The sequence below is a fragment of the Ursus americanus genome, chromosome X (assembly GCF_024610735.1).
Source record: "Ursus americanus isolate L20-20 chromosome X, mUrsAme1.1.p, whole genome shotgun sequence".
Classification (NCBI taxonomy): Eukaryota; Metazoa; Chordata; class Mammalia; order Carnivora; family Ursidae; genus Ursus; species Ursus americanus.
The window spans coordinates 64010889-64024487 of record NC_142164.1 but is presented as its reverse complement, the minus strand read 5'-3'; the positions used below and the strand labels follow the sequence as shown (position 1 = coordinate 64024487).

Sequence of the window (13599 nt, the reverse complement as noted above, 5' to 3'; positions counted from 1 at the left end):
TTTTTTTTTTAAGATTTATTTATTCATTTGAGAGAGAGAGCAAGTGAGCAGGGGGAGAAGGAGAGGGAGGGAAATCCTCAAGCAGACTCCTGGCTGAATGTGGAGCCCGACGAGGGGCTTCATCTCAAGATTCCTGGACCCAAGCTGAAATCAAGAGTTGATGCCCAACTGACTGCATCACCAGGTGCCCCTTCATCAGTATCTTCTAGTCCTCCTCCTCCTTCTTCATCATCTTCTCCTCCCCCTCCTCCCCCCCTTCCCCTCCCTCCTTCTCTCTCCCCCCCTTCCCCTTCCTCATCCATATCTGGAACCAAGTAGTACTGTAATGGATTTGATAACCTCTCCTGATTCATGTGCACCAGCCTGTCTCGTTTTTTAAAGCCAAACGTTATCTTCTTTGTGTGAGCTCCCTGGTGTTAGGGCCTGTTTCTTTGCCCTCTCTGCATGCACGCAGCTCCCTCCCTCCTGTGGACAGCCTCTATATGCCTTTCTGACCTACCTAACCTTTCAAATGCAGCTTCTTCTTTGTATCTACTTGTGGAGTTTGTTTTGTCAGTCTTCAGATTGTTCTCCAATTTATTGGCTTGGATGCGGATGATATCTAGCTGTAAACATGGGGGAGGGTGAGCTCAGGGTCCTCCTACTCTGCCATCTTCCCCCTCCTCCTGAAGTAAATATTTTTTTGTTTGAGAAAAGCACACCTTCCCTTTTTCTTGGCTATTCATGTAGAATTTTGTGTCAAATTAGTCAGAATTGGGCTGGTTTTAGAGTTTGTTGCTATGGTTTCTCTCTGCGCCAGAGACTTGGAATCAAGTAATGATACTTTGTTGTTGTGTCCCTGTGTGGTTTTTGTCCCTTTGCACTGCTCCCCAGAGAGGGTCTGTTTTCCTCAGCTTTCCTCTGTGTCGTCTTCTAATCTCAGTGCTTATTAGCATTTGTTTGGGGGTAGAAAAGGGGAGTATTCTCTAATGTTTGGATTGAGACTCAGTCTTAACTAGGCATTGAACCTGAGTTTTGGGGTATGGCCTTCACAAGTCTTCTTGCACCTTCAGGTATAATGCTGTTGCCAGCATGTATTTCAGTTCCTCCCCCAGAGCTAAAGCTTTAGTTGTTTTTTCACCCCTTACCCAGATAGAGTTGATTTTCACCACTGTGTCCCCACACTGTGCTTCTTAGGTTTTTGTTCCTTAGGGAAGATGGACCTGGTGTTAACTTTGGATTGCCCTCTATTCCTCTACTCAGTGCTTCAGAGTATAAGTTTTAATGATCTTCCTTTTAGTTCAAGAACTTATTATTATTGTTATTGTTATTATTATTATTATTATTATTATTAATTTTTGTGTGAGAGAGAGGAGGAATACATATGGGCAGAATTTCAGCCATACTTGCTGCTCCCCTCCCCCAAATAGCACTAAGGGAATCTTTCTCTGTGATCTTCCCTGTGGCCACCTGTTTGTAAAATCTGCAGGTGGGTGCAACCCATTTCCTGTTTTTTGAAACGCCCCTCCCCCCAAAGATAGCCTACACTTAGCTTTTAGCAGTATATTTTAATTTTTAGTTATATCGTCTTTTCTTGCCACTTTTTGTGACATTTGTTCCAATGATTAAATGTTCAGATTCTGCTTTTCTCTCCAGGTGCCTACCTTTTTCTAAATTTCTATATAATTTTTTACTCTATGACTTCACTTCTGTGGTTAATAAAATCACTAATTTGCAGTTGTCAAGCCTGTTTCTTCTCTTAAAGGATGTAGTGATGCTGTTTCTAGATTTCTACAAGTCTGAGCTTTGTCGTCTTTGTTATTGTTGTTTCTCTTCTTCATTTTTTTCTTTGGCATTATTTGACTACTTTTAGTATTCCATTTTAATGTTCTTCTAAATTTTTTGGTTATAACACTTAAATTTGTTCCGTTGTTGCCGCTATAGGGATTACAATAAACATACCTCGTAATCACCTAACAGTTTGTATAGATTTAATGTTTTACCACTTCAAGTAAAACAAAAGCCATACTTTTTAAAATGATTTTTTAAATAGTTGCCATGTGTTTTACATTTATGTATTTTGAAAGCCCATCAGACTGTGTTATGATTTCTGCTTTTAAGAGTCCTGTATATATTAAAGAACTTAAGAGGAGAAAAATGAGCTTTTATATTTACTCAGTCATTTACTAGTTCTGCTCTTCCTTCATTTCTAAGGATATTAGCTTCCCCCAGGTATCATTCACCTTCAGAGTCAAGAACTCTATTATTTCATCTCAACTCCTTTTAAAATGAATTCTCTTCATTTTCTTTCATCTAAGAATGTGTTCATTTCACCTTCATTCCTGAAGGACTTTTTTGCTGGGTAAAAAAGTGTCAGATGATGTTTTTTCTTCTTTCAGCCCTTTATTCTTTTAATTTTAAAAAATTTTTTTAGAAAGTATTTATTTTAGAGAGAGAAAGTGTGTGGGGAGGGACACTGGGAGAGGGAGAGAGAGAATCTCCAGCAGACTCCACGCTGAGTCTGGAGCCTGACCTGGGACTGATCCCACAACCCTGAGACCATGATCTGAGCCAAAATCAAGTCAGATGCTTAATCCACTGAGGCACCCAGGTGCCCCTCTTCTTTTAGCACTCTAAAGATGTTTTTCTACCATTTCTGTTCTCCGTGGTTTCTGATGAGAAGTTTGCAGTAGTTTGAATCATTGATAATCCATCTGAACTGTGTTGCTTTTTGTAGCTGCTCTCAAATTTTTTTATTTTTGGTTTTTAGCAGTTTGCTGAAAGTGGTATTTCTGGGTGTGTTTTTCTTTCAGTTTATCTTGTTTAGATTTGTTGAGGTAGTTGAATATGTGGATTTATCTTTCATCAAATTTGGGAAGTTTTCCAGTAATATTCCTACAAACATTTTTTCTGTACAACTTTTTTCTCCTTCTGGTACTCTGATGACTTGTATGCTAGACATTTTAATATTGCTTCATAGGTTCTGAGACTGTTTTGTTTCAACCTTTTTGTTGTTCTGTTGCTTAGATTGGGTAATTTCTATTGATCTCTCTTCAAATTTCTTTTTCAAATGACTTCTTTTTTCTTGTCTCCATTCTGCTATTGAGATCTCAGGTGAATTTTTTAAAGAGATTTATTTGTTTATTTTAAGGGTTCCTGGGTGGCTCAGTCAGTTAAGCGACTGCCTTCTGCTCAGGTCATGATCCCATGGGATCGAATCCTGCATTGGGCTCCTTGCTCAGTGGGAGCCTGCTTCTCCCTTTCCCTCTGCCTGCTATTCCCCCTGCTTGTGTGCTTGCTCGCTGTCTGTCAAATAAATAAATAAAAAATCTTTTAAAAAAATAAAGATTTATTTATTTGAGAGAGAGCATGAGTGCACAAGTTGGGGGAGAGAGGCAGAGGGAGAGAATCTTTAAGTCGACTCCCTGCCGAGCAGGATGCCGACATGGGGCTCAGTCCCACAACCCATGAGATTTGTGACCTGAGCTGAAACCAAGAGTAGACGCTCAACCAACTGAGCCATCCAGGTACCTCCTCAAGTGAATTTTTTTTATAGTCAGTCCTATTCCCATCCTCAGTTGTATGTTACTACTGACCTCTAAGTAAAATTAGCCTTTCATATAAATGAAATTATAGAATATTCATGATAGTTTGACCTCCAGGTTTATCTTGGTGGTAGCATGTATTTGTATATATTTTTTTAGAGCTGAATATTAATTATTCAGTGTTATAGATACACCACGTTTTTGTTTCACAATTCAGCACTTGACAGAAAGTTGACATATTCCTTTTATTTCCTTTGGCAATTATTAATAAATGTTGCTATGAAAATTGATGTACATGTCCTTGTGTGTTTCCATTTCTCTTGAATGGAATAGCTGGGTCATAGAGTAAATATTTATTTAGTTCTTCAAGAAACTGCCATATTGTTTTCCAAAGTGGCTATACTATTTTACATGGCCACCTGCAATATATGAAGGTTAACATTTCTCTGCATCTTCATCATTTGTTGTTGTCTTTTTGATTATAGCCAGTTTAATTAGTGTGAGGTGGTATTTCATTATGGCTTTATTTTATATTTCCTTAATTAAGATCTAATGAGATTGGGCATTTTTTCATTTGCTTATTGATCATTCATATGATTTGGTGGAATATCATTTAAATCTTTTCTCCATTTCTAATTTTTTTCTTTTTACATTATAAGAGTTCTTTATATATACATATATGTATTTTGAACACAAATCCTATATCAAAAATAATATTTTCTTCACTATGTAACTTGTCTTTTCATTTTCTGTAGTGTCTATCTGAAACACTAAATTTTTATATTTTGATGAGGTCCAGTTTATCAGTTATCAGTTTTTTTTTTTTTAAAGATTTTATTTATTTATTTGACAGAGATAGAGACAGCCAGCGAGAGAGGGAACACAAGCAGGGGGAGTCGGAGAGGAAGAAGCAGGCTCCCAGCGGAGCCTGATGTGGGGCTCGATCCCAGAACACCGGGATCACGCCCTGAGCCAAAGGCAGAGGCTTAATGCCTGAGCCACCCAGGCACCCCTATCAGTTATTTTCTGTATCTACTCCTTCATCAATTTTATATTACCTTGATTATTGTAGCTTTAAAGTAAGTTTTAAAATCTGGTAACAAAAGACCTACTACATTGTTTTTCAAAAGTATTTTGGGTATTCTGTATGCCTTGAACTTGTGATCAGCTTACCTTTTTTTTTTTTTTTTTAAGATCTTATTTATTTATTGAGAGAGAGCATGAGCAGGGGGAGGGGCAGAAAGAGAGGGAGAAGCAGACTCCACGCTGCACAGGGAACCTCATGCAGGGCTTAATCCCAGGACCCTGGGATCATGACCTGAGCCGAAGGCAGACACCCAACTGACTGAGCCACCCAGGTGCCCCCCGTTTTTTGTTTTTGGTTTTTTTTTCAATACAAAAAAAGCCTGCTGGGATTTCAGTGTGGATTTCATTGACTTTAAAGATCAGTTTGGTGAGTGTTGTCTGTATAATATTGCGTCTTCCAGTCCATGAACATAGACTTCCATATATTTTTTTTTGTATTTCTCCAAGCAGTGTTTTGTAGTGTTTAATATGTAAATTGTTTTGTTTTTTCTTTTGTGAAATTTATTCTTACATGTTTTATTCTTTTTGATGCTATTCAGAATGGAGTTCTCTTAATTCCATTTTTGGATATTTTATTGCTAGTAAAGAAAATTGATTTTGGGGCTTTTACATTTTTAAATTTATTTTTAATTTTTTTATTTGAATATAGTTGACCCACAATGTTACATTAGTTTCAGGTGTACAACGTAGTGATTGAACAACTCTAAACATTATGCTGTGCTCACTACCAAGTATAGGTGCCATCTGTCACTATACAATGCTATTATAATGTCTTTGACTATGTTCCTTTATTTTTTATTTTTTTATTTTTATTTAATTTTTATTTGAATTCTTGTTAGTTAACATGCAGTGCAGTATTGGTTTCAGGAGTAGAATCCATTGATTCATCACTTAAGTACACCACCCAGTGCTCATCATAACAAGTGCCCTTCTTGATACCCATCACTCATCTAGCCCCTCCCCCACCCACCTCCCTCCGTTACCCCTCAGTTTGTTCTCTATTGTTAAGAGATTCTTAGGGTTTGTTTCTCCCTTTTTCCCCACTCCTATATGTTCATCTGTTTTGTTTCTTAAATTCCACAGTGCATGAAATCATATGGTATTTGTCTTTCCCTGCCTTACTTCGCTTAGCATAATACAGTCTAGCTCCATCCACATTGTTGGAAATGGTAACTTTTCATACTTTTTGATGGCTAAGTAATATTCCATTGTATATATACATCACATCTTTTCTATCCATTCATCAGTCTGTTGACATTTGGGCACTTTCCATAGTTTTGCTATTGTAGATAATGCTGTTATAAACATCCGGGTGCATGTACCCCTTTGAATCAGTATTTTTGTATCCTTTGGGTAAATGCCTAGTAGCTCAATTGCTGGATTGTAGGGTAATTATATTTTTTTTTCTTAAAGATTTTATTTATTTATTTGAGAAAGAGAATGAGAGAGAGAGAGAGAGCACAGAAGCACGGGGGGAGAGGGAGAGGGAGAAGCAGACTCCTCCCCGCTGAGCAGGGAGCCCGATGTGGGATTGATCCCAGGACCTTAGGATCATGAATGGAGCTGAAGGCAGAGGCTTAACTGACTGAGCCACCCAGGTGCCTGGGTAGTTCTATTTTTAAATTTTTGAGGAACCCCTCATACTGGTTTCCAGATTGGCTGCACCAGTTTGCATTCCCTCCAACAGTGCACGAGGGTTCCCCTTTCTCTACATCCTCACCAATACCTGTTGTTTCGTGTGTTGTTAATTTTAGCCATTCTGACAGGTGTGAGGTGGTATGTCATTGTGGCTTTGATTTGTACTTCCCTGATGATGAGTAATGTTGAGCATATTTTCATGTGTCTTGTTAGCCATCTGAATGTCTTCTTTGGAAAAGTGTCTATTCATGTCTTCTGTCCATTTCTTAACTGGATTATTATTACTATTTTTTGGGGGGGGTGTTGAGCTTGATAAGCTCTTTATATATTTTGCATATTAACCCCTTATCAGACATGTCATTTGCAAATATCTTTTTCCATTCTGTAGGCTGCCTTTTAGTTTTATTGTTTCTGTCATTGACTGTATTCCCTTTACTCTGCCTTTTATTCTCATGACTTTTCATTCCATAACTAGAAGCCTGTATCTCCCACTCCCCTTCACCCATTTTGCCTATCCCCCCTCCCCTCTGGCACTCCCCAACCTTATGGCAACCATCAGTTTGTTTTCTGTATTTATAGGTCTGATTCTGTTTTTCGTTTATTCATTTGTTTTTCAGATTCCATATATGAGTGAAGTCATATGGTATTTGTCTTTCTCAGCCTGACTTATTTTACTTAGCATAATACCCTTTAGGTCCATACATATTGTTGCAAATGGCAAGATCTCATCCTTTTTTTTAATGGCTGATTAATATTCCATCGTATCTATCTATCTATCTATCTATCTATCTATCTATCTATCTATCTATCTATCTCATCTTCCTTATGCACTCGTCTATTAGTGGATACTTGAATTCCTTCCATATCTTAGCTATTGTAAATAATGCTGCAATAAACACAGGGATGCACACATCTTTTTGAATTAGTGTTTTCATTTTCTTTGGGTAAATACCTAGTAGTGGGATTATTGGATCATATGGTATTTTATCTTCAAAATTTTGAGGAACCTCCATACTATTTTCCACAGTGGCTGTACCAGTTGACATTCCTACCAGTATACACGAGGCTTCCTTTTTCTCCACATCCTTTTTTGTCTCTTTGATTTTAGCCATTCTAACAGGTGTTGAGTTTGATAAGTTCTTTATAGATCTTGGATACTAGCCGTTTATCTGATAAGACATTTGCAAATATCTTCTCCCATTCTGTAGTTTCTCTAAATGTGAGCCCTGAAACCATAAAACTCCTAGAAGAAAACATAGGAAGTAATCTCTTAGACTCAGCTCCCTGCTGAGTAAGGAGCCCTATGTGGGACTTGATCCCAGGACCTGTGATCATGACCTGAGCCAAAGGCAGACACTTAACTGAGTGAGCTACCCAGGCGTCCCTGAACCCTTTTAAAAAAAAATATCAGAAGCTACCAGAACTTACTCTACAAGAAATAAAAATGAGTATTTTTATCACTCTTAGGAAATTAAATTGAGGTACATACTTCTAACAAAGAAAATTTCCTAACCATAATTGTTTCATTGATGGATGCTTCTAAGTATTTAAGGAAGACATAATAGCAATTTTTTAAAAAGATTTTTTATTTATTTGACAGAGACAGCAAGAGAGGGAATACAAGCACAGGGAGTGGGAGAGGGAGAAGCAGGCTTCCTGCCTAGCAGGGAGCCCAATGCAGGGCTCGAACCCAGGACCCCAGGATCATGACCTGAACCGAAGGCAGACACTTAACCGGCTGAGCCACCCAGGCTCCCCGAGGAATCCACTCTTATAGTTGGAAAAATTAAGTCTGAATGGATCCCAAGCATTTTACGGTAAATTTAAAATGCAAATCTAAAGTTCTAGAAGATAATATAGGAGAAAACCTAGATGACCTTAGGTATGCCAGTAACTTTTTAGATAAAACACCAAAGGCATGGTCTTTTGAAAGAAATACTTGATAAGCTGGACTTTATTAAAAATTCCTGCTTTGTGAAATACAATGTCAAGAGTATAAGAAGACAGGCCACAGATTGGGAGAACATATTTGCAGAAGACCTATTTGTTAAAGGACTGTTAATCCAGAATATACAAAGAGTTCTTAAAACTTAACAATAAGAAAATAACCAGTTTTTTAAGTGGGCCAAAGACCTTAACAGACACCTCACCAAAGAAAATATACAGATACGATGTAAACATAAGAAAAGGGAAATGTAAATTTAAACATCAATGAGCTACCTCTGCACACGTATCAAAATGGCCAAATTCTGAAAAACTGACGATATCATGCACTGGTAAGAATGTGGAATATCAGTAACTCTCCTTCATTGCTGGTAGAGATTGAAAATGGTTCTTAAAAAAGCACACATACTCTTACCATACAATCCAGCAATCCTGCTCTTTGGTATTTACCCAGAAAGTTGAGAACTTATGTCTACAGTCTGCACATGAATGTTTATAGCAGCTTTATTCATGACTGCCCAGATGGAAGTAACAAAGATGTCCTTTAGTAGGTGAATGGATGAATAAGTTGTGGTACATCCAGACCATGAAGTATTATTCAGTGCTAAAAAGATGATCTATGAAGGCATGAAAAGACATGGAGGAGTTCTGAGTACATATTATAAAGTAAAAGAAGCCAATCTGAAAAGGCTACATAATAGTTCCAACTATATGACAGAAGGGGAATACTGTGAAGAAAACTGAAGAATCACTGGTTGTCAGGGGTTAAGGAGGAGTGGGATGAATATGTATAGCACAGGTTTTTTAGGGCAATGAAAATACTCTATCTTAATGATAGATATGTTGTTATACATTTTATGTAGCCATAGAATATACAACACCAAGAGTGAACCATTAAGTAATCTGGGGATTTGGGGTGATTCTATGGTAGGGTGGGTTTATCAGTTGTTACAAATGTACCACTCTGTTGGGATATGTTGATAATGGGGAAGGATATGCATGGGGACAGCATATATATGAGAAATATCTGTACCTTCCCCTCAGTTTTTCTGTGAACCTGAATCAACTCAGAAAAAAAAAATCTTATTTTTAATAAGTGACAGGAGTAGTCCGTGAACGTGATGTGCATTAGTTATTTACATAGGTTTTGGAAGGAACGTAACAGGGCATCTTTTTACTTTACCCATTTACTCAGTTTCTACATCGTTGTAACTGAAATTTGGTGTTATTTTCACACGTATTATTTTAAGGCATGGTAACAGAAATTTGTGAATGTTAGAACTGTGCAAAGAGAATACTGTTTGGAAAGTAAAAATATAGCGAAAGATACACTGAGTATGTGTGCTGAAAAGTACAAAGCACTGCCCAAATAACTGGAGCAACAAATTATTCATGGGTTGAAAGCTCAGTATTGTTTATTCTCCCAAATAGATTTATATGGATTTAATACTGTCCTAATTAAGATTAGGTATTTTTCTAGATACTGACAAAATGATTATAAAATTTATATGGAAAGTCATCATCACTGAACGAGCCAAAATCTCAAAGTAGAACTGTTGAAGAAAACACAATTCAGGGGCTCCTGGGTGGCTCAGTTGGTTAAGCGTCTGCCTTCAGCTCAGGTCATGATCCCAGGGTCCTGGGATGGAGCCCCACGTTGGGTTCCCTGCTCAGCGGGGAGTCTGCTTATCCTTCTCCTTTTCCCCCTCCCCCTTCCTTGTACTTTCTGTCTCTCTCAAGTGAATATATAAAATCTTAAAAAGAAGAAAACACAATTCATAATTTCAAATCTTAGTATACAGATCTAAGTCATGACATCATTGTGTTTTTTGTCTACGGATAGACAAAATGGAACAGAAGGCAATTCACAAGTTGACTTGTACAGATACAGTCCATAGATATTTTACAGAGGTTTGAAGTTGATTTAATGAAGTTGTTATTGCAACAAATAATGCCGGTACTGACTGGCTATCTATATAGTAGAAAGTCAACCTTGACAAAATTAACCTAGAAAAAATTAATGCACATTATAAAAAATTAACTCATTTTACTAAATGTAAAAGTAAATAAATCTGTGGTGCTTTTACAATAAAACAGGAAATCTTTCTTTCCATAGGTTAGGCAATGAATTCTTCAGTAGGGCACCAAAAGCATTATCATCAAAATGAAAACTATTTTCTCAAGGGAAGGTGCTAAGAAAATGAAAACATAAATAAGCCACAGAGTAGGAGAGTATATTTGCAACACATTTATCTGATAAATATCTATCTAGAATATATGAAATACTTCTAAAAGTCAATAGCATTAAAAGCTGCAACCCACTTCTTGTTATTTAAAAAAATATTTGTTTATTTTAGAGGGAGAACACGAGTGGGGGGTGGGGAGAGGGAGAGAATCTCAGGCAGACTCCCTGCTGAGTGCAGAGCCCACTCAGACTTGATCTGACCTGAGATCGTGACCTGAGCTGAAACCAAGAGTCGGACGCTTAACCGACTGAGCCAGCCAGGTGCCCCACCAGCCCACTTTTTAAAATACACATAAGCACAATAGATGCATATAAAGCACTTGACAGAATCCAACTCCTGTTCATGTTACAAACATTTCACAAACTAGGAGTAGAAGGTAATTTTCTCACCCAGTTAATGGCTATTTAGGAATAACCTGAAGCTAAGAAACTTAATGTTAAGTGACTGAGTACTTTCCCCTTGAGATCAGGAACAAGACACGAATGTCTGCTCTCACTACTACTTTTTGACATTATACTAGAAATTCAGTCTGTTTATGGCAAGAAAAACATTGCAACTAGATTGGAAAGGAAGAAGAACTATATGCACATATGAAATGATCTTGTATGTAGAAAATACTAGGTAACCCATATAAAATTAGATCTAATAAATGATTTCAGAAAGTTTGCAGGGTATAAGAAAAATATGGGAAAATAAGTTGTATTTCTGTACAGTAGCAATGAAGAATCTGAAAGTGAAACTGAGAAAATTCCCTTTACAATAGTATCCAGAAGAATAAAATACTTAGGCATAAATTGAACAAAAGAATTGTGTAAGGCTTTTACACTGAAAACCAGGAAAACCACATTACAAGAAACTTGAGAAGTAAACAAATTGACAGACATCTTGTTCATGAATTGGAAGAATTAGTAATGTTAAGGTGGTGTCATGGGTTGAATTATGTACCCCTAAAAGATACATTAACTTTCTAACCTCTGTTTCCTATGAATTTGACCTTAGTTGGAAATAGGGGCTTTGCAGATGTCATTAAGTTAATATGAGGTCATACTGGAGTAGGTTGGGGCTTTAATCCAGCGCGACTGCTGCCCCTATGAGAAGAGGAGAGGACACAGAGATACAGGGAAAATGGCATGTGATTACAAAGGCAGAAATTGGACTAATGTTTCTACAAGATCAGGAGCACTAACGATTGCTAGCTACACCAGAAGCTTAGAGAAATATGGAATGTTTTCTCCCCGAAAGCCTTCAAAAGAGGCAAGGCTGTGAATATTTTGATTTCAGACTTCTAGTCTCCAGAACTGTGGAAGAACCAGTTTTTCTTATTTTAAACTTTCCAGTTGGTAGTTTGTTAGGCAGCTCTAGGAAAAGAATACAATTGGCACTACTCCCCAAATTGATCCTGAGATTTAGTGCAGTCTCATGTCGGTGTTTTAGCTGGCATTTTTGTGGAAATTGGCAAGCTGATTCTAAAATTCCCATGGAAATACGGATACAGAATAGACAAAGCAATCTTGAAAAAGGACTACAATGGAGAACATTTTTTTTAATCTTAAAATTTAGTACAAAAATCTAGTAATTAAGAATAGTAATATTGTAAGGATAGACATACAGGTTACATAGGCATATGGAAGTATGGAATTGAGAGTTGACAAACACACTCATATATATATGATTAATTGATTCCTGACAAGGGTGTCAAGACAGTGCAGTGGAGAACAATAATCTTTTCAACAAATAATGTTGGGACAAGTGGATATCCCCATTCCAAATGAGTGAAGTTGGTCCAGAGACTTAACATTGCAAAAATGATGACAGCATGAATCAAAGACCTAAATTTAAGAGCTGAAATTACCAAACTCTTAAAACAGTTGTACATCTTCATGACCTTGGATTTGATATGACGTATATAAAGCACAGGCAGCCAGAGACAAAATACATAAAATTCATCAAAATCAGTAACCTTTATGCTTGAAGAGACACTGTCAAGAAAGTGAAATTATAATAAAAAGAGTAAAGTACTGGATGAATTTGAAAATATGCAAGTAACAGAAGCCAAACACAAAATGCCATTTATTATGTGATAGAGAACACATAAGGAGTAGTTTTCAGAGACTTGAAGGAGTGATAAGTGGGTAGTAAAAAGGGTTAATTTTGTGGTATATGAATTAACGTCACAATAAAATAAACGTACAGAAGATAGAAATACCTTTTTACTAAAGATAAAATGCATAAGCAAATAGAAAAATACTTAGCATTCATTTGTCATTAAGGGAATGTCAGTTAAATTTACTGTAATATCACTAAACATCTAGAATGGTTGAGTAAGAAAAACCAACATTTCCAAGTGCTGCTAAAGATAAAGAATAAATGGAGCTCCTGGGTGGCACAGTGGTTAAGCATCTGCCTTCGGCCCAGGTCCTACTTCTGCCTCTCCGGCTTCCCTTGCTTGTGTTCCCTCTGTTGCTGTCTCTCTCTGTCAAATAAATAAAATCTTCAAAAAAGGTGCACTTTGTAAAAGCAGTTTGTCAGTTTCTTATAAAATTAAACCTACATCTATTGTATGGCCAAGCAGTTACTTTTGTAGGTATTTATCCAAGTTGAAATAATAACCTGTGTTCTAACATAGAACATAGTGTTGTGTACCATCACAACATAGTACCTTTTTTTTGTCAGCCCAAACTGGGAAGAACTTGAATGACCCTGAACAGGGTATTGAATGAATAAAATATGCTGCCTCCCTATAATGTAATACTAAGCAATAATACATAATGAACTATGATACATGAGCAGTATAGTTGAATTTCAAATGGATTTTGGTAGGTGAAGGAATCTATATTGAAAATGCCTACATACAGATGATATTTTGGTAAAAGCCAAGTATAATAACACAGAAGAAATTGATGTTTTCCTGAGGTTAAATATGAAATGAGAGTAGGCAAGTTATTTGTTGGTTATGGAAGTTTTTGCTTGGTGCTGTGTAGATGCATTTTTAAAATAATAAAAGTATGCAGTGAGGAAAGGATTTATTTGAGAGGCAGCCAAATGAGGAGACAGGAGGGCCAGCCTCAAATCTGCCTCCCCAAAGGGGGAGAGAACAAGTTTTTTGTAATCATAAGTGTTGAGATTACGGATATATTGATGAAGTGGTTGGGGAAACTTGT

At 37.0% G+C, this 13599-nt stretch overlaps 1 long non-coding RNA gene across 10 annotated transcripts in view; it reads left to right on the top strand.

The window, feature by feature from the left end:
- The window catches only part of LOC123788117 (uncharacterized), a 93843-nt gene that overhangs the window by 55156 nt on the left and 25088 nt on the right, over nt 1–13599 (top strand). Inside the window, exon 6 of one of the 10 annotated variants that reach the window (XR_015723332.1) lies at nt 14–184. The exons of the other annotated variants lie outside the window; for them this stretch is intronic. This is a non-coding gene — a long non-coding RNA (uncharacterized LOC123788117). The remainder of the gene's footprint in view (nt 1–13; nt 185–13599) is intronic. 10 annotated transcript variants of the gene reach the window in all.